Source organism: Miscanthus floridulus, chromosome 10 (genome assembly GCF_019320115.1).
Source record: "Miscanthus floridulus cultivar M001 chromosome 10, ASM1932011v1, whole genome shotgun sequence".
Classification (NCBI taxonomy): Eukaryota; Viridiplantae; Streptophyta; class Magnoliopsida; order Poales; family Poaceae; genus Miscanthus; species Miscanthus floridulus.
Genome location: NC_089589.1, coordinates 114,837,477 through 114,858,986, shown reverse-complemented (window position 1 = coordinate 114,858,986; position 21,510 = coordinate 114,837,477). Strand labels below are relative to the sequence as shown.

Here is a 21,510-nt window from a genome sequence, read left to right as displayed (position 1 = left end):
AGGCTCGGAGTCGCAATATCATCACCTCCCGAGCACCTTTCTGAAAAAACATCCGGCCTCGAGGAGTAATCGGTGGTCAACGCAGTTGGTTGGGAGGAAAGGAAAGCAGCAGCAGGCGAGCGGCCGGGCCCCGCACGAGTATGAAAATTTTACAAGTCTCTCTCCTATGCCGTCTATTGTAAATGTCGTAAGGACTGTCGGTCGGTATTGTCCAAACAAACTGTGTAATCTTTTAATCTATAAATAAACCGATTTCTATATTTTAAAAATAAGTATTTTTTTTGAGGTTAACAACTTTGTACAAAATAATGGTACGCATCTATGACAAAAACTGACTTAGGAGAACTTGAGTGAGTATTATATTGGCACATAATTCGTTGAACCACGAGGACTGAGGGCCTTCATTTGTCCTCCAAAGTGTTTCAACGACGCCATACGAGAATAGAAGAGGAAAATTTCTGTTTCAAAAAACTGTTTGTACATAATATGATAATAATATATATACTCCTACTGAAAGTCTGAAACCATATTGACTTTTGATAAAAAGAAGAATAGTACTACCTTGTGGGGATTGGGGAATGGAGACGTACTTGGTGGGGCTGCAAATGTATCGTCACTTCACTACTGATGTGGGCCGTTTTCGGGAGAATGAGGAATACTGATGTGGGCCGGCTCTAGGTGGAATGGTAAGGTAAACGAAGGAGGATAATAAGGAAAGCCCAAAAATAATACTGTTGTGGGCCGGATTCAGGTGCAATGGTAACGAAAGCCCAAAGTATATAATATGACATTTGGGCTGGACAAAAAGTTTTCAATTCGCAAAAACGAAAAAAGCTAGTTGGAGATGCGGGGTATCGATCCCCGTACCTCTCGCATGCTAAGCGAGCGCTCTACCATCTGAGCTACATCCCCATTTGTAATATTCTGGCAAATAGATTTCTTCAAATCCATGTGCTACCGGATCTCTAAGTGACGTCCCTGTTCCCGTGGGCAGCCGTCAATCCAGCACCAAAAAACAAATCGCAAGTGCAGTCGGCTCCTGGAGCTGCACACGTGGTGGCCGGCGGCGCGTTCCTGCACATGTGCGTGGAGCTCTTCTACGCCAGCCCGCTCCGCGTCGTCCTCACCGGCGGCGGCCCACCTCGGCGGCCTCGAGCACGCCGGCATGCTCCTCATGTTCTTCCTCTTCGGCGCGCTGAGCCTGGTGTTGGCGAGCGCATTCACGGCGGAGTTCGTCCCTGCTCTTCCTGTCTTCCACTTCCACTCCACCACGCACACAGGGCAGCTGGAGGGCTACTACCACGCCCTCCCTCCTCCTCGTCCTCCTCGCGCTCTGCATCGCCGCCATCGTCGCCGGCCGGCGCGCTCCTGCCCTGCCTCCCCGCGGACCTCGGCGCCGGCCGGCGTCCTCATCGCCGTCCAGCGCCTGTGGTTCTACCAGACCGCGCTGGCGCTGTACGGGCCAATGCTCCCCACGGGCTGCGCGTCGAGTGTCGCGGCGGCGGCGCCGCGGCGCAGGAGCGCGCCGAGCAGCTGGCGGACTTCCAGCTGTTCGGGATCGTGTTCCTCGCGTTCGTGTACGTGCTCGGGTGCTTCGCCGTCGCCGCGGCAAGGTATGGGAATAACCTGGAGACCTCCGGTGTCCTTACTGGACCTTCGCTTGGGCTTGGAGCTTCGAGAACAGCCACACCTTCATGAGCTGAGGTTAATAACCTTTGTTGGGCTAGAATTTTGAGGCCCGTGGCACCTTCGTGTGGGTCATTTGGACCTCTGCCTGATTTGTGCTTCGTGTGCCCAAGGAGATTGGGCCGGCTGGATGGAGCTTTGCTAGGCCTAGCTCGACAGAAATTCATAGGCTGTTGTCATTTCACACAGACCAGACCTTCCCGAGAACGCGAGATGTGGCGGCGACCCTAGCGGAGCATAGGGGCTACGGCAGACTTCGTCGACGGCTGCGGCGGCGAAGGAGATCCGACGCCAGGCATCCTCCACTGATCTTCCCTTGTCTCTATCCTGTTCGGGCTGACCCAGGGGCTGCTTTACGCATCTTCCCGGCCTTGGCAGGAGGGGATCTAGGGTCTGGTGGTGGTGGTTGGACCGGTGAACCATGGCGGATGAATCAGGCAAATGGAAAGCGAGGAGAAGAGAGCTTGACGTCGGCAAGCTATCGCAGGAGCTTACGCTTAGCGATGCTGAGCGGGATCGTGGATTGTGGTGTTGGCATGTGATGGCGACGACGCCGTCCAGAGGTTTGAGTGTTATGGATGGGATTTTGTTCGTGATCCGAGCGTTCTGTTTGGGAGATTGGAAGCGCATAATGGAAGACGGGGCGGGCTCCCTCGAGGATTGCCGCCATCCCCAATGAGTTGTCTAAGTTGGAACTGTCGCGGCCTCGGCAACGCCGCGACAGTGAAAGAGCTTCACGAGCTGGCGAGGCGTTTTGCCCCATCAATGCTTAAGCCTGTTCGCTTGCTCGTAAACGATCGTAAATTTCCAGTCGGGAACAGTGTTTTTCTCTCACACCAAACCAGCCAGCAGTAAATAATCCACGATACGATACGGCTTCCCGAACAGGCTGTTTACTGCACAAGACGCGGGTGGAGAATTTGAAAAACACTCTGGATTTGGATCATGTTTTTGCTGTAAGCAGTACGGCCGTAGCGGCGAACTAGGTATCTTTTGAAATAATAATATGCGAGTGGAACTGTTACCATACTCACAATATCACATTTAGGTTTGGAGCTAAATAGAAGTGAGAGAGAGAGAGAGGGAGATAATAAGCTAGCTAGGATTTCAATATGTAAGGGAAAACCACCTCTTTACATAGCCCAATGGGCTCTATTTATACAAGAGGGCGACTATCCTACTCCCAAGCTTCCATTACTTTACAAATTACAGACAAGTACGAGCATCTCTAAGAGATAGCCAAAATGGCTAGCCAAATTTACTGGTCGATGTAGCTACTCTCTAAAATAGATTTGATAAAAAATACTAGAGTATTCCAACAGACTTTGTAAAACTAAGAGGCTAGATTACTAGTGAGGCAGGCTTTCTAAAAATAGGGAGCGAATGAGGTGGGATGGAGGGCTACTAAATTTAGAGAGTCATTTACAGAGTCTGTGGAGACGTTTTTTCCTTCAATAATAGCCTAATTTACCTTTAGAAAACGATTTGGCTAATCTCTTGGGAACTTAGACTTTTCTAAATGGTCATTCAAATATAGCCATCTTCTATTCTAGATTTTTAGCTAGCAAAAAATAGAAGACGAAAATGACTCTCTAGAGTGCGCATGAGATGTAGAAAAACTGTTGGAGAGTGAAAAAAATATACGAAGCGATTTTTATACAAATTGCTCTCCAAATGATGATTTAGAGAGTGAGATTGAGAAAGGCTCTGGGAGATGCTTAGGCTTTATAACTGAGACATAACGTCTATTTCGGGCAAAGGCTAGTTGAGTATAGCTGTATAGGATGTCCTGATGACAAAGCAGGGTTCGTTGGGTCACCATATCATATATGCTAATATCTGTTGTCGCAAGTTAATTTTTTTTTGGTGTAGCTTAGTTTGGCAATTGCGGCATGTATGTTCCCTTTCTTTCAACGCTTAGTTGTGCAACTGAATAATTTATATATGATACAGTTGTATAATGTGGATGGCCGGCGCTCTGGGAAATGAAAGGGTCCTGGAGGGATGGACTGATCATTTCGTCTGATGCTTGTGTCCATGGAGGATGCTGTCCATGCATATATGGAGATAACGACGCATTCCACGAATCAACACAATCAGTGAATACTACAGTAGGGAACACACTTTATTCAAAGTTCAAGCTGTACAACAACAACGTGTAAAGGCTACAAAGTACAAAGGTTTGTTCCTTCATTCGTGTCCAAACACTAGGATACAATGTCGATAATGGCATCTGAATTTGCATATAGAACGAATAAATGAATCAATCTCCTTAGATTACTTGCAGGCCATACATGCATGCATACATATATACATACATATACATATTCGAAGTGGTAAGTGATAGCACATTGATAGTGATTCACCTTTTTATGACTTGCTCAAGATCCGTTGGCCTAGTCTAGCATAGACAAGGCAATGGAGATGCCATGGTAATCTTTTTTAGTAAATTGACTAATACTTCCTGTCATTGCTACAAAAAGGGATTTTCATACACAGTAGTCATTTTTTACTTTACAAAAGGTGGGTAGCCCAACTGTCTCTGTCAAATGATCTATATTAACAAGCCATAAACAACAGAGATAGACACGTTAAGAACTTAAGATACCTGCCTCTGTAAATAACATTTATAGATGGCATCTTCAAAGACCCGCCTCTATAATTATTTTTTTAGAACAAAATGGCATGTCATTCTTGCTAGTCCAACTAATTTTAACTAACACTGCATGCTTCCTAGACTGGGACCCGTGACCTATTGCCTCAAACTTCTCATCATTTCACTACACTATACACTCATGTGTCCAGGAATAGGATGCATCTCTGTATATTAGCTTTTAGGAATCTAAATATTTTCGGTCCCCCAAGGCCACGCGACTTGGGGGAACTTGGCATCGCCGACCTGAGACGGCTCGGGGTTGCTTTCCGGGGCAGATGGTTGTGGCTGCATCGGACAGCAGCGCATTCATGTTTGGGCGGACCTGCCAGCAAGGGAGGAAAAGGCGGTTGCCGGCCGCTCTGTTCCGTGTGCGGCCACCTAGTCAACTTTGTTCTGGCATGACGTGTGGATCGGAGACATCATCAGTTTTAAAGAACTGGTTCCAGCCCTGTTCGCCACAGTGTGGAGCGCCGGGCGCCGGCCGCAGCGTGCACTACTACGTAATGGACTGGTGTCCCGGTCGGTAACGGTCTTTAGTCTCGGTTACCGTGCCGGGACAACGATCCCGGGACTAAAGGTGCCACCGTTAATCTCAGGTCATCGAGCCGGGACTAAAGAGGGATCTTTAGTTTCGATTGGTGTTATCAACCGGGACTAAAGGCCCTCCAGCCGAGCAAACGTGGCCATACCCTTTAGTCCCGGTTAGTAACCCTAACCGGGACTAAAGGTTCCTTTTCTTTTTCTTTTTTTTGTTTAATTTGTTTTCAGTTCAGTTACACGTATTTGTTTAATATATAATATGTTTTTATGTACGTATTCTACGCTGCTAATATAAATACACGCACGCATATAATTACATCTAATTCTCATCTCGAGCATTATTATATTCGAATAAAGTATGAACCTATATATATTATAGATATATATATATGTATATATACAACACTTTCATAATCTTGTTCTCGAAAATAACGATATCAATAAATATTTAATTTACATCATTTATTTCTTAGGATCAAAGTAGAACTCGCCGTTGGGATTTAGCACTTTTTCTAGAAGATATCCTGCTATTGACTTTTGAACTGCTTTCAGATGGTCTTTTTGCATGACTCTTCGTTTCAACCATTCAGTCTTGCATTTGAAATAAAAGGAAAAGTATTAATACACATATATATATATATATTCATTTAAAAATAAATAAAAAATTGATATATACGTACTCTGAGGACATCTTTAGGAGTTCTTCTTATGTGCGCAGTGATAAATTCACAAACATAGTATCCACACAAGTTATTACCTGGTTCCTGCCGCAAACACCACTGTACGAGAAGAAGATTATTCTCATCATCTCACACGTAAATTGAAGTACGATATAGTAATTAAACACGTGGGGAAGTGTATATAGTACAACTTACTGGTATTTCAACTACATTAAGTGGTGCCTTGCAATCCTTGCGATGTTACCCAATAAACTCTTTCCAAACCCTATGCGACCAATAATGTACGATCGTTAATAAATTATGGCAAAGTCTATTCAATAATAGTTGTGCGCGAGAGATCGAAATTACCTCTGGATAATGTCTATCATATCTTGGTATAGTGCCCGCTCTTTTCTCAACGAGTCAAAGATTACTAACCGACTTGAGTTTAACTCAATGACAATGAGTATCCAGTGAAACCTGCATTGGTTTATACACACACGTACATGCATATAAGTTGTATTGATATTACATAAAATGTGTAGACTACATTATTATTAACACTTACTCAAAGTTGTACGGGAAAAGTATTGTTGTCTTGTCGTGCTGCTTCACGAAGAACATCATGATATTCTCCTGTGCTTCAGATACCCACCGCTCCTTGACAATAATACCGGTTTTGAATACGATATAAAGATCAATAAAGCCAACACTGGTGTCTTGTATTCTTTAGAGCTCTGACATCTGGAATCTGTATATAAATATAAGTTACATGTGAGGATAATTATATACACGTACGCATGGAAGTGAGTTTATTAAATAAAAGTAAGAATCACTTACAAACAAAAGGAGCTAATGATTGATTTGTCCAGAGCGTCCATGTGGTATAGTTGATGCAATTCTTCGAAACTAATATGTAAGATGTCATCGCCACGGAAGTAATGATGGTCTCTAAATCTGACAAAGATCCACTGCTCACCCCTGCCACACGCCTGCATGTACCACTTGTTGAGCAAGTACATTTGCGTACCCAATTCATTCAGAGCCGCAGGGTTGTACAGACTTTTGCCATATTTATAAGTCTTTCAGGTTTTAGATTGGAGCTTTGCCCGTCAATTGATCCAAGGTTAAACCAGTATCTTCAAAAAAAGCATTAAGGGCTTGAACCGACACTTCTCCAGAGTTGTCTGGTCGATAGACTTCTATGTTGGAACCATATTCATTAGCAACAACAAGATTTTGCATTGGTTGCTTCTGTTGTTCGAGCCTGTGGGACATCCTTCCCTGATGCTCTTTTCCTTTTCTTATCTGCATCATGTGACTTCACGAGGGAGCGGTCATAGTCTGATAGTGGCGAAGGCTTACGAAGTTCAATCATCTTTTTCTTGTGAGCATTGACCTTCTGCCTTAGCACATCTCGTGGTATGTAAAAGTACGGCTTCTCCTTAAGCTTCGCTTGACTCTTGTTTTTTATATCTATAAAAAAATCTTTCACTTTTTTGTCTTCTTCAGCTGCTATTTGCTCATCAGTCTTTTTAGGAAGTATTTCTTAAGAAATAACTCTTTTTCTCGGGGTCTTCTTTGCCGCCGGGACCTTAGACGTCTTTGTAGTGCGTCGTTGTGGAGGGGGTGGGGGCGGTGTTGGAGACCGGCGTGGAGGCGATGAGGCCGGTGTTGGTGGAGACCGGTGTGGAGGCATTGGAGATCGTTGTGGAGGCGGTGGGGCCGGTGTAGGAGTTAGAGATCGTTGTGAAGGCGATGGGGCCGGTGTAGGAGTTGGTGATCGCCGTGGGGATGAAGTCGTCTCGCCCCCCGCGACGCTGTGATGAGATGGGGAATGAATGATTAGGCTAGGCTGGGGGGAGACCCTGCTACAAAAACAAGTTGTGTGTCAATTATTTTTGAAGCCAATAGAAAATTAATGGAAAATAATATTTCATTCACTTTCATTCGTACCTAGGGTGAGGTAGGGGAAGCGCTGGCGCTCTAGGAATGATGATGAAGCATTTGCGCCATTGAATAAATGTCTTCTCTGCTTCTCCTAGTGTTTTCTCCCCATCACCGCCTTCAATGTCAAGAGGAACATTACTGTAACCTTTGAGCACTCTATCGACCGAGATGCTAGCATATCCAGGTTGAATAACTGACCCATGGATTCTTGGTGTCTTCATTCGGTCTATTGGAGATACAACCCCGACAACCACCATGATTGATGCATTATTACCATCTGGAATGTGCAGCTCACATGTTGTTAGAGGCTCGGTAATGTCATCAACAGGGAAGCGCAACCCAGTGTCGTCTTGAATAACTGGCAGCTCCGTAGAAGCACAACTACTTTTCATCTGACCAACGGGGCTAATGGTGACTCCCGACGTTGATTGCGATTGCATTTGACTCATTGCTAGCTGCACTTGCCTCTTGATCTCCTCCTGCATTCTTGCCTCAAGAGATTTTTCTCATTCACGTGATTCAAGCAATGCTTGTCGTGACTCATCAACAAATTGCTCCAATGCACGGATTCATTCTGCCTCCTCATCCTTCTTTCTCTGGCGGCTTTTGTAGGTATCCTTGTCTGCTGGGAATGCGTGTAGCCACAGAACCGCCCCATAGCCTCTTGTTCGACCACCGTGTTCGGGATTCTCTAGGGCATATGTCAATTCATCATTCTCTCTGTTGGGCTTGAAAACACCACTATCAGCTTCTTCCCTAGCACGAGCTAGTCTCTGTGTTGCTCTCTCAATTTTTTGGCCGAAAATTAGCTTGCCAGTGTCTGGGTCTAGGCTTCCCCCATGAGCGTAGAACCAATTCTTCACGCGTTGAGGCCAGTTCTTCTCTATTGTTTTAGGTATGATTCCCTTGGCAGTAATCTCTGCTTCTAGGTTCTGCCACTTGGGAATAGCACTCCTATAACCACCTGATCCCATGCGATGATGGTATTGCTTCTGTCGGGCATTCTGCTGATTCCTCATCACACGTTCCTCACTGTCTTAAGATGTCTTGTATTCTACGAAGGCATCCCAATGGGACTCCAACTTGACAAACGCCTTAGCATTGAAATTCGGCGTAGCATTCTTCAAGATAAACTTTTTATACAATGTCTTCTTCCAACTCTAGAACAATGTTGCCATCTTCTTCATTGTCCAATCCCTCACTAGCTCCTTCAAAGCATCATCTGCTTGTAATGTGAAATGCTGAGTGATATATCTCCAAGCTAGGTTCTTGTCACGATCAGATACAAAACTAACATTAGGAGCGGATATCTTCTGCTTCCATTCACGAGCACTAACTGGGATCCTATCCCTTACAATGAACCCACATTGATTGACATATGTCTGAGCATGTGGTCCCAATGGTTTGCCAGTGTCGGTGTCGAATTCTGATATTATGAAACGGCCCTCTAATGGCTTTTTTGGCCCTCGGACTTTCCTACTTTTGTCGGTGGTTGATGTAGATCCAGAGACCGGCTATATGAGTAGAAATACAACGATTAACAACAAATATACGTACGCATGCATTTATAAGAGATGATAGATAATTGAATATACCTCACCAGTATTTTCTTGCGCGACAATTTGTTGATCTTCAACCACCGGCATATTCAGGATATCCTCATAATCAGCAAAGTACTGACTCGTATCATCTACATCCACATTGGTGTCAGCGTTGATAATATCCGCCATTATGTCATCACTCAAGTTATCATCCGGAGCAACCATTTGTATCTTCAAGATAACACATAGATAGAATTACTATGGTACATAACATAAGTACATGTGATAACACATATAGAATTACTAAATCCAATTAAATATAATAACACATAATATTTCATAAGGATAAACAATAATAAGGTATAGGCTTTGGAATCGAATCAAAAACACTTTCGATCCAAAAACATGGAAATAAGTACATGTATATATATACACATAGAATGATACAATATATTTTCTCTCTCTCTCAACACATAGAAATAAGTGCATATGTCTATATCTCTAGATATGCATGTGATAACACATAGAATGTCTCTCTAGATACAATTTTCTCTCTCTCTCAACACATGAAAATAAGTACATGTATATATACATATAGAAATAATTAAGTACATATGTATACATATAGAATCTCTCTCTAGATATATATAGAGAGATAGAATATATAATTACTAAATCCAATTAAATAAATCCAACATGAAATCAGATAAACTAGTAATAGATAATACATTTTAATCTAACATATATCAAAAACTATAATAAAAAACTATCTAAAAAAACTATCTAAATAAAATACTAATTAAATTTTAATACATTTAAATCTAACATATATAAAAAACTATCTAAAAAATAACTAAAAAACTAACAATAAACTACTAATTAAAATTTAATACATTTTAATCTAACATACAGCCGAGACTTTGTAAAAAAAATCTAAAAAACATGGCCGATCGAGAGCAGCAGATCAAGAGTTCGACGGAGGGTACGGTGGGCGCGCGGGAAGCATCGGCGACGGAGGGTGGGGTCAGGTGCGGCGGCGGAGACGGGATGCGGCGCGTGATGCGGGCCGGGGGAATGGCGCGGCCGGGCAGGGGTAGACGACGACGGCGGCGCGGCAGAGACGAGCTCGACGACGGCGGATGGCGCGGCCGGGCGGGGATGAGGGACGGAGGCGAGATCGAAGATGAACAGAACAGACGTTCGATATATATAGGCCGGGACCCTTTAGTCCCGGCTGGTAACACCAGCCGGGACAGTTGGTCTTACCAGCCGGGACTAAATGTCCTTTAGTCCCGGCTGGTGTTACCAGCCGGGACTAAAGGTATTTTTGGGCGGGCACCGAAATTGCCGCCCACCCTTTAGTCCCGGTTCTTGGCCTGGGCCGGGACTGAAGGCCTGAAATTTTGGCAACCCGCCAGCGTAATTGAAAAGGCCTGGTATTTTAATTTTGTTTAATACTAGGTTAATCAATTAATTCCATAGCAACTTCAATACTTTGCAATATTTATTTTAAAAAATACTATTGATTAACTAATTATTTATTGTAAATAGGAAAATTTTGTAACCTAAAGTTTTTAATTTCTTTTATGAATATAGAATATAAATGTTACTAATACTAAGTATTTTGTTAATGCAAAAATATATTTGTAACTTAAAATTAATAAAACTAGCATTATTCGATAGGAAATTTATTATCACATTATTGTAACATTAATGTTTCAATTTTTTCTCGGTTTTTGACCAAAATTGACAGGAATTTTTTGTTGAACCTATAAAAATAAAGAAAATGTAGTATTTTTTGTTCTACAACTTTTTCAAATGAAAAAATGGCCTATATAAGGATTGTATATATTGATGAGCTTAACAAACTTGGTATTCAAAAATTTTCAATTTGAGACAATCTAGGGTTCCGAAAACTAGTTTGTAGGCGTCGAAATTTAAAAATCACAAATTTGAACCGTCCAAACTTTCTCAAATGGAAAGTTGACCAAAACAATAATTGTAGATCTTTTTGAGTTTAACAAACTTGGTATTCAAAACTTTTCAATTAGAAGTAATTTAGAGTTCATAATACTAGAGTCAAAGTGTTATTTTTTTATTTGACCAAATTTGACTTGGTCAAACTTGCTCAAATGAGACACTAAATGACCTCAGATGAAAAAACTCTGAATACCAAGTTTGATCATCTCAGCAAGATCTACAATTGTTACATAGCTCATTTTCCTATTTGAGAATTTTTTATCAAACACTAGTCACAACTTCTTGAATCTCATATAGACTTTCTAAAACTATGTCACACACTTGTGAAATTTAAACTATATTTTATTCAAGCTTTCTCAAATGAAAAAATAGCCTATATAAGGATTGTAGATATTGATGAGATTAACAAACTTGGTATTCAAAACTTTTCAATTTGAGACAATTTAGGGTCCCGAAAACTAGTTTGTAGGCGTCAAAATTTAAAAATCATAAATTTGAACCGTCCAAACTTTCTCAAATGGAAAGTTGACCAAAACAACAATTGTAGATCTTTTTGAGTTTAATAAACTTGGTATTCAAAACTTTTCAATTTGAAGTCATTTAGAGTTCATAATACTAGAGTCAAAGTGTTGTTTTTTTATTTGACCAAATTTGACTTGGTCAAACTTGCTCAAATGAGACACTAAATGACCTCAGATGAAAAAACTCTGAATACCAAGTTTGATCATCTCAGCAAGATCTACAATTATTACATAGCTCATTTTCCCATTTGAGAAATTTTTATCAAACACTAGTCACAACTTCTTGAATCTCATATAGACTTTCTAAAACTATGTCACACACTTGTGAAATTTGAACTACATTTTATTGAAGCTTTCTCAAATGAAAAAATGGCCTATATAAGGATTGTAGATATTGATGAGCTTAACAAACTTGGTATTCAAAACTTTTCAATTTGAGACAATCTAGGGTCCCGAAAACTAGTTTGTAGGCGTTGAAATTTAAAAATCACAAATTTGAACCATCCAAACTTTCTCAAATGGAAAGTTGACCAAAACAACAATTGTAGATATTGATGAGTTTAATAAATTTGGTATTCAAAACTTTTCAATTTGAAGTCATTTAGAGTTCATAATACTAGAGTCAAAGTGTTGTTTTTTTATTTGACCAAATTTGACTTGGTCAAACTTGCTCAAATGAGACACTAAATGACCTCAGATGAAAAAACTCTGAATACCAAGTTTGATCATCTCAGCAAGATCTACAATTGTGAAGTCATAACATATTACATAATATCTGTCTCTAAAACATAATATATTAAACATGCATCGTTGTATCATGCGGGCACAACAGTGAATTTCTTCTTGACGTATGACCCTTGGTTATGATCTTGTCGTAACCATGGAGTGTCTTCATCATTTAACATGATGCTTGGATCTTTCTTCACTATGAAGGGTGGAATTCGGACATTTCTTTCGTAATCTTCTGACATGTCTGACTTGTCTTCAATTCCCACTACATTTATTTTCCTAAAAAGAATTATGTGGCGCTTTGGCTCATTGATCATTGAGTTGATGTCTTTGTTTTTTCCTCTCTTTGATTTTGTAGACATATCTTTCACATAGAACACCTGACTCACATCGGCAGCAAGGATGAATGGTTCCTCTTTGTACCCAATATTGTTGAGGTCCACTGTTGTCATTCCATACTCTTTGTCGACTGTTACCCCTCCTCCGGTCAGCTTCACCCATTAGCACCGGAACAAAGGGACTTTAAAATTAGGTGCGTAGTCTAGTTCCCATATCTCTTCTATGCAGCCATAATATGTTTGTATATTCCCATTTGGATCTGTGCCATCTATGCGAACACCACTATTTTGATTGGTGCTCCTTTTATCTTGGGCAACTGTGTAAAATGTATTCTCATTTATCTCGTACCCTTGGTATGTGAGGATATGCCATGATGGCTGCCTAGCCAACAAATACAGTTGCTCATCAATATTGTCATCGCCTTGACATTCTTTTCGCAACCAACCACTGAAACTTTCCATGTGTTGACTCCTAATCCAAGCTTCAGTCTTCCCTGGAAACTTGGATCGTAAGAACTTCTTATGTATCTCGATGTACGGATGCACCAATGATGAGTTCTAAAGAACTGTGTAGTGTGCTTTATTGAAATAATCATCTTCCATGCCGATATATGTTTTCTTCCCTAAAGTTCCTTTACCACTGAGTCTCTCCTCGTGTCGTGATTCGGGAACGCCAATCGGGGCAAGGTCAGGAATAAAGTCAACACAGAACTCAATGACCTCCTCTGTTCCATAGCCCTAGGCGATGCTTCCTTTAGGCTTAGAACGGACTTTCACATATTTCTTTAAGACTCCCATAAACCTCTCGAAGGGGAACATGTTATGTAAGAACACAGGTCCAAGAATACTAATCTCCTTCACCAAATGAACTAGGATGTGTGTCATGATATTAAAGAAGGATGGAGGGAACACCAACTCAAAGCTGACAAGACATTGAACCACATCATTCTGTAGAGTAGCTAGTTCCACTGGATTGATTGCCTTCTGAGAAATTGCATTGAGGAATGCACATAGCTTCACGGTGGCTAGACGTACATGTGGAGGTAGAATTCCTCTTAAAGCAACTGGAAGCAATTGCGTCATAAGCACGTGGCAGTCGTGGGACTTTAAGTTTAGGAATTTCTTATCTGGCACATTTATTATACCCTTTATATTGGAGGAGAATCCCAATGGGACCTTGATGCTGCTTAGACATTTGAACATGATGTCCCTCTCTTCTTTGCTAAGCGTGTAGCTAGCAGGACTTAAGTAATGACGTCCATCATCTGTCTTCTCTGGATGAAGGTTGTCTCGTTCTTTCATGCCCTACAAGTCCTGGCGTGCTTCAAGTGAATCCTTTGGCTTCCCGTACACACCCATGAATCCTAACAGGTTCACACAAAGATTCTTTGTCAGGTGCATCACGTCGATTGCGTTGCGGACCTCTATGACTTGCCAATAGGGTAGCTCCCAAAAGATGGACTTCTTCTTCCACATGGGTGCGTGTCCCTTAGCATCTTTGGGAACAGATTCACTGCCTTATCCCTTTCCAAATACTACTTTCACATCCTTGACCATTGCGAGTATATCTTCCCCGGTTTGGTTATGAGGCTTCTTCCGGTGGTTTGGCTTACCTTTAAAATGCTTCCCTTTCTTTCTTACTTGGTGATTCAAAGGAAGGAATCGACGATGGCCAAGGTACATGACCTTTCGACATCTTTTCAAATATATACTGTCAAGGTCATCAAAACAATGTGTGCATGCATTATATCCTTTGTTTGTCTGACCTAAAAGATTACTTAAAGCAGGCCAATCATTGATTGTTACGAACAACATTGCTCGTAGGTCAAAGTGTTCTTGTTTGTACTCATCCCAGACACGTACACCTGGTTTGTTCCATAAAACTAGAAGTTCTTCAACTAATGGCTTCAGATAGACATCAATATCGTTGTCAGGTTGCCTCGGACCTTGGATGAGGATCGGCATCATAATGAACTTCCGCTTCATGCATAACCATGGAGGAAGGTTGTAGATACATAGAGTAACTGGCCAAGTGCTATGACTAGTGCTCTGCTCTCTAAAAGGATTCATACCATCTATACTTAAGGTGAACCTTAAGTTTTTAGCCTCATTTGCAAACTCTGGAAATTCCCTGTCTATCGCTCTCCACTAGGACCCATCAGCTGGGTGTCTCAGCATATTGTCTACCTTACGGTCTTCTTTATACCACCGCAACAACTTTGCATGGTCTTTATTTCTGAACAAACGTTTTAAGCGTGGTATTATAGGAGCATACCACATAACCTTGGTAGAGATTTTCTTTCTAGGACGTTGTTCACCCTCGACGTCACCAGGATCATCGCGCCTGATCTTATACCGCGATGCTTTACATACTAGGCATTCATCCAAATTCTCGTATTCATTGCCATGGTAGAGGATGCAGTCATTAGGACATGCATGTATCATCTGGATTTTTAATTCAAAAGGGCAGACAACCTTTTTTGCTTCGTACATAGTGGTGGACAATTCATTTGGCTTCGGAAGCATCTTCTTTATGAGGTTCAATAAATTCCCAAATGCCTTGTCGGATACACCATTCTTTGCCTTCCACTGTAGCAATTCCAATGTTGTACCCAACTTTTTTTGTCCCTCTTTGGCCGTCGGGTATAGCAACTTCCTATGATCCTCAAGCATGCGCTCGAACTTAACTTTCTCTTTTTCACTTTCCCATTCTTGTGCATCACGAATGGCATCGCCAAGAGCATCACCGAGATCATCTTCTACCACTACCTCTTCTTCATCTCCCCCCATTGTAGTATCATCAAAGGCACCATACTGAGCAATAATGTCATCAATGTCTAAATCTTCTCCTTCACCTTCTTCCATCAAGACCCCGCTTTCTCCATGCTTAGTCCAACATGTATAGTTTGACATGAAATCTGACTTAAGCAAATGTGAATGAAGACTCATTGAGCTTGAATATTCCTTTAAATTCTTACATAGGGCACATGGACAACACATGAAACCATCCCGCTTATTTGCCTCAGCCACATCTAAGAAATAGTGCAAGCCCTCAATAAAGTCTTGGGAGCGGCGATCGGCATTGTACATCCAATGGCGTGACATAATCTGTATTACACGACAAATTATGAAAACCTTGAACATAATTAAGTATTTTATTACACAACATAAATGACACACACACGGTTGATTAATTAACTAAGCCTGGCTACAACGTAAGCAATCCCAACTATCACTAAACAAACTAAAACTACAATGTACTTCAGTAACATAATTATTTCGTGATCGTACGCAACTAAAACAGACAAATCATTCTTCTGTTGAATATCAATAAGCTTCTCCTGCTGGCTCACTGCCTCATCAGCAGCAGCCGCTACCTCAAGCGCACCCAAATTCTGCACGTATGTAGCATAATCTTCCTCCCAGTACTAACCATCGCATCCATTGCCCTCCCACTGAAATTAAAGCCAAAAAATATTTAGTCAAAAATATTCAAGAAAAGCAGGTCAATTAGCCATAATTATAAAATGCGTAAGAAACTCACATCGCGATCCGGGCACTTGTAGAAAACACGACCCTTGTTGGGTCCCTGTCTCTTGACTCGGTACTCCATCACAATCTTCTGCTTACACTTGCCGCAGATAATGAGAGGGAGTTCTGGCCTCAGTCGTTTCGCAACCGAACGAGAGGCCGAGGATCCGGTACCAGTTGTCATCTACTTTCTATACTTATTTTTGCAAACTAGTGTAAATTTCATATTTTCTAAAATGATATATTTAAACAAAACTAGTACAGATTTCACATGTTTCAATAAATAACCATTCGTACTAGTTGACCTTGCTTACGTGATCATCTCGGCCAGCATTTCTCCACCGGATGGCACCGTACTTGGCCAAGGAAGAGCTCCGATTCTATGAGAAAGGGAACACGGTCTTCCACGACCGTTGTCGCTCTCCCTCGTAGAATCAAAGCTCCTCCTTGATGTCCATTACCGCTCGGTAGAGAACATGTTGGCCGAGCTGAACACGGTCCGCAAGTTCAACTAGTACATATTTTCTATAATTTTCTAACTATTTACTAAGTTTTTCATTTCATGGAAAATTTAATTCTAAAAAAAAGGCATGATTTCTAAGTAGTTCATTTCATGGAAAAAATAATTCTAAGTGACCTGCTCGATATCGGCGAGCTCACGGACGTTTAGGTTGCCGAGGATAGTAACATTTGTAGATGACATTTATAGGTCTGAAGTTATCAAATATCCATCAAATTATAGCTCAAAAACATGTTTTAATAAATAACCATCCGTACTAGTTGACCTTGCTTACGTGATCAACTCGGCGAGCATTTCTCCACCGGACGGCACCGTACTTGGCTAAGGAAGAGCTCTGATTCTACGAGAAAGGGAACACGGTCTTCCACGACCGTTGCCGCTCTCCCTCGTAGAATCAAAGCTCCTCCTTGACGTCTGTTACCGCTCGGTAGAGAACATGCTCGCCGATCTGAACACGGTCCGCAAGTTCAACTAGTACGGATTTTCTACAATTTTCTAACTATTTTCTAAGTTTTTCATTTCATGGAAAATTTAATTCTAAAAAATAAAAGGCATGATTTCTAAGTATTTCATTTCATGGAAAAAATAATTCTAAGTGACCTACTCGATATCGGCAAGCTCGTGGGCGTTTAGGTTGCCGAGGATAGTAACATTTGTAGATGACATTTGTAGGTCTGAAGTTATCAAATATCCATCAAATTATAGCTCAAAAAACATGTGATTTTGAGCTAAAAATGACATATAAAATCATAATAAAGTCCAACATATAAAGTTACACATGCATCTACATCGCAAAATGAGATAAGCTACTGATAAAACATAAGAGGATTAAGTTTGTTACCTCCAAAATCGAAGAGCAACACCAATGGAGGGGGAGAGAGCAAGAACAACAGCAAGCTGAAGAACAGAGGCAGTGAGTTTGAATGGAATGGCTTGGGCTCGGGGAGAAAGAAATGAGCTGAATTATAGGCTGGGATAATTAGTCCCGGTTAGGGGTCCAAACCGGGACTAAAGATTAATCTTTATTCCCGGGGCATCACCCAAACCGGGACTAAAAGCTTTAGTCCCGGTTGGTATTACCAACCGGGACTAAAAGTAATACCAGTCGGAACTAAAGATCCCTGCCCCGCGGACGACCGTTGGGCAGGGACCTTTAGTCCCGGTTGGTATTACCAACCGGGACTAAAGGGTCCTTTAGTCCCGGGGGCAAAAAATGCCGAGGCTAATGCCAAATTGGGACATCGTTCTAAAGTCTGTTCTCTAGTAGTGGTGCATGGGTGCGTGACATCACTGGAGCGTTAACGGCACAGGTGCTACTGGATTACATCCGTGTTTGGGAGATCACTGAAAACACTCAGCTCAGTTCGGGGTCCCAGACAAGCTCTGTTGGTGATGGTCAAGCGATGGCCTATTGTTGGGGATTTGACTTCGTCAAACAACATAGCCCTAGAACTTTGAAGTTGCACTAATAATTTTTATAACAAAGTTTGCTTGCAGTTGCAGGTGACAAAGGCAAAGATAACAAGTTTGACTTCGCTAAAAAGAATCAAGCTTGGCTACAAGCGAACAAGTTTGGAGCGAAGACGGAGTCCCGACTTCGTTCAATAGGCGAAGTCAAAGAGGATTCAATATAGAAAGTTGTTCAAGAATTGGAAGTAGAGACAGAATGAGTTGATATAATCCTAAAGAATGAAGACTACGAAGAGTAAAAAGACAACTTCGCCCCTATAGTTTAAAGGGGTTGTATTGATTTAAGAGAGGGGTATAATGGTCATTTGTATACATATGACGAAGGCTAAGACCTCTATAAATACCCTCTCTGACATGAACAATACAATCATGAAATGAATACAACTTTTCGTCTGTGTTCGAATTCGATGCTTGTGTAATTGTTTTACCCAATACCCATACTCATCGGCATCGGCTTATGCTTCAATGTTCATCGGCTTGTCGAGGCCGCTTGGAGCTAAACAACTGTGGAAGACCAGGGCGCCACCAAAAGTCAAGCACTTCTTCTGGCTTGGGCTTCATGGGCGCTACTGGACAGCGGAAAGGAGACATAGGCATGGCCTGCAAGACTCGGATACATGTGTTCTCTGTGATCAGTCACTACCGGAGACAGCTTTTTGTCGAGTGCCTCAGGCACTCGGCAAATCCTTTGCCGAGTGTTACGCTCAGCAAAGGACGCTAAGTAAACAGTTTATCGGCAAATACCTCTTTCCCGAGTGCACTTTATCGGGCACTTGGCAAAGACTTTGCCGAGTGCCAATCCGACACTCGGCAAAGAAAAGTGGCCATGACGGCGAGCGCCACCGTGACGGTGGCTTTGCCGAGTGCCAAGGTCAAGCACTCGGCAAAGGTCCTCGCTTTGCCGAGTGTCATTGACTTAGACACTTAGCAAAGGTGGTCACTTTGCCGAGTGCCACCGGCAAGACACTCGACAAAGTATGTAATGTTTGCTGAGTGCCTGTCCTATGGCACTCGGCAAATCTCTGATGTTTGCCGAGTGCAAGCCGAGTGCAACGGCCTTTGCACTCGGCAAAGCATGTTCCCAGATAGTTCCCAGGTAGTCACTTTGCCGAGTGTCATGGCCATTGCACTCGGCAAAGTGACTAAAACAACCTTTTTATTTGTTTTTTACATCCCATCCAAACAAACAGAAGATATATAACAAACATCACCAACATCACATATATATCATCAACAGCACATATATATCACCAACACCACATATATATCACAAACGTCACGTATATATCACAAACGTCTCATGTCTCACAATATATCACAAATAAGTTCACAAGTAATCCAAGTGCTCCATCATCTTCAACCACAATTGGAAATAAAAGTATCATTAACAACCACAAGTATCATCACTGATTTAGTGAAGGATTCACTGAGCATGAGGATCGTTCGATGCCGCCAATTGATTCTGCACAAAGGAGAAGAGATTGCATGTGTGAGACAAGATAAATATATACCATACATGAATAAAACTTTCATACTCCACTAGGTTTGACCAAAAGCATGAATAGTGAGGAGGTGGAGGTGGAGGTGGAGCGAATAGCGAAGGTGGCGGAGCTACACCCTTAGCGGCGCCAAGACTTTGCATGTACTGAAGAATCTTTGCCATCCTCCGCTACTCGGCCTCCCGCTCGGCCTCCACCCTCTCCATCTTCACCTGCATCTGCTCCCGTATCCTCCTCTCTTGTTCCAGCTGGGCCTATAATATATTCACCCCAATGTTACAATAATGCAAAGGAAAGGTATGAAAAAACCAATGAACGACGAATAAACCAGGAATAATCTCGAGTGCCTCCACCCAGTGGTGTGAAGTGTCCTACCGAGGTCGTATGGCCGGGCTCTTGCTCGTGCTGCTTACTCGAATCTAGGAGAGACTAGGAGTAGCGGCCGAGTCGATTGCGCCATCGCCAATCTAGTACCGCCCATGCTTCTTGCCTCCTCCCACCCTCATGACGACTTCTCCATCAAGGTCCTCGGTGCTTGGATCATACTCTGACCCATGGACCTCCCTTGGCATCGATATGTACTCACTAAGGTGGTTGTGGACGGTCGCATTGTTGTATGCCTCGGGCCCATCCTCTGGGTTGTAGTCGACGTCGGACGTCACCTTGCCCTTGTGGGCCATAGCAAATGCCTTGAAGATGGAGCAAGGCTGGCCACCATGTGACGCCGACTGCGAGAAAAAATGCCAGATGATTAGAAATCATGTAGAATTGAGCGTTAGAATAAATAAATGAATTTGCGTACCCATGTTTCTACGTATCCGCTAAGGCTGTGGCTGCCTTGTTGGTGTGCTACACCTGGTATCATCAAACGCCGCTCCTGGCACAAGTTGTGCGTCTCCTCCCACTCACGTGAGCACCACCTGTCCACCATCTGTTCCCAGCATTGGGGATGTGCGGCGCACCAATAAGGAATCATCTATAGGCCATCAAGTACATGACATATCAGAAGATGAAATTATGCCTACTTAATCTCAAAAGGAATCAGTATTAATGTTCTGTATTTACCTGCAGGTACTGGTCCTGGGTCAGCGTCATGGATCTTGCGTCCCTTTTGGTGACCTTCATTCCAAGGACGATCCCGTGGTAAGTTACGACGGCCTGGATGCGCGCCTTGTAATGCATGTCCACGATGAGTTTTTTGCAGCATTTGGTAGCCACCGCATCCGCCCTGGCCTCATGTCCGTCCTAGCATCTAAAGAAATCATGCATACAAACACGATGTATCCATTCATTATTTCAAGAATGTATTGAGCAATGTAGTGTGAGGAAGACTTACCCATAGCTCTTGCTTCACCCGCTCCGCCTTGTTGTTGAATACCCTACGGGCCCGATCTATAGCATCAGGGGCGGCGGCGTAGTGGTCAAATGAGTAGGCCGGCCCCGTCACTCTGGCATACTCAACCAGACCAGGGGAGTGCTCCTTGCATAGAAGACCGAGGATGCCATTGACTTGGTGTGTGTAACCACCTCCACTAGCCACAATCGTCTAGTTCCTGCCCAAGTGATTAAGAAAAAATATTAATTTCTATTTTGATTTTCAACATATCATATAGGCCCTATTCGGCTTATCCCATATTCGGCTTATTCGGCTTCTTTTTTCAGCCAGAATAGTGTTTTCTCTCACAACAATTCAGCCAGAACAGTATTTTTTAGCCAGTTTCAGCCAAGTTTTAGACCAGCGAATGGGGCCATAAAGTAGTGATAACATCCAAAGTTACTTACTTTTCCCCCTTGGGTCAAATCAGCGGGCGTCTCTAACGAGGTATCGGTCGCTGAGGGAGGCTCATGGGACCTCGCAAGTAGACGCTCGACGAACTAGAGGAAGCGGAA

General features: G+C 42.6%; 1 non-coding gene and 1 pseudogene across 1 annotated transcript; one reads left to right on the top strand and one right to left on the bottom strand.

The window, feature by feature from the left end:
* Positions 1-756: 756 nt before the first annotated feature.
* LOC136489350 (uncharacterized) lies at positions 757-1,698 on the top strand (annotated as a pseudogene).
* On the bottom strand, positions 840-912 carry TRNAA-AGC (transfer RNA alanine (anticodon AGC)). Its single transcript has one exon. It is a non-coding gene; the product is annotated as a tRNA-Ala (tRNA).
* Positions 1,699-21,510: the final 19,812 nt, after the last annotated feature.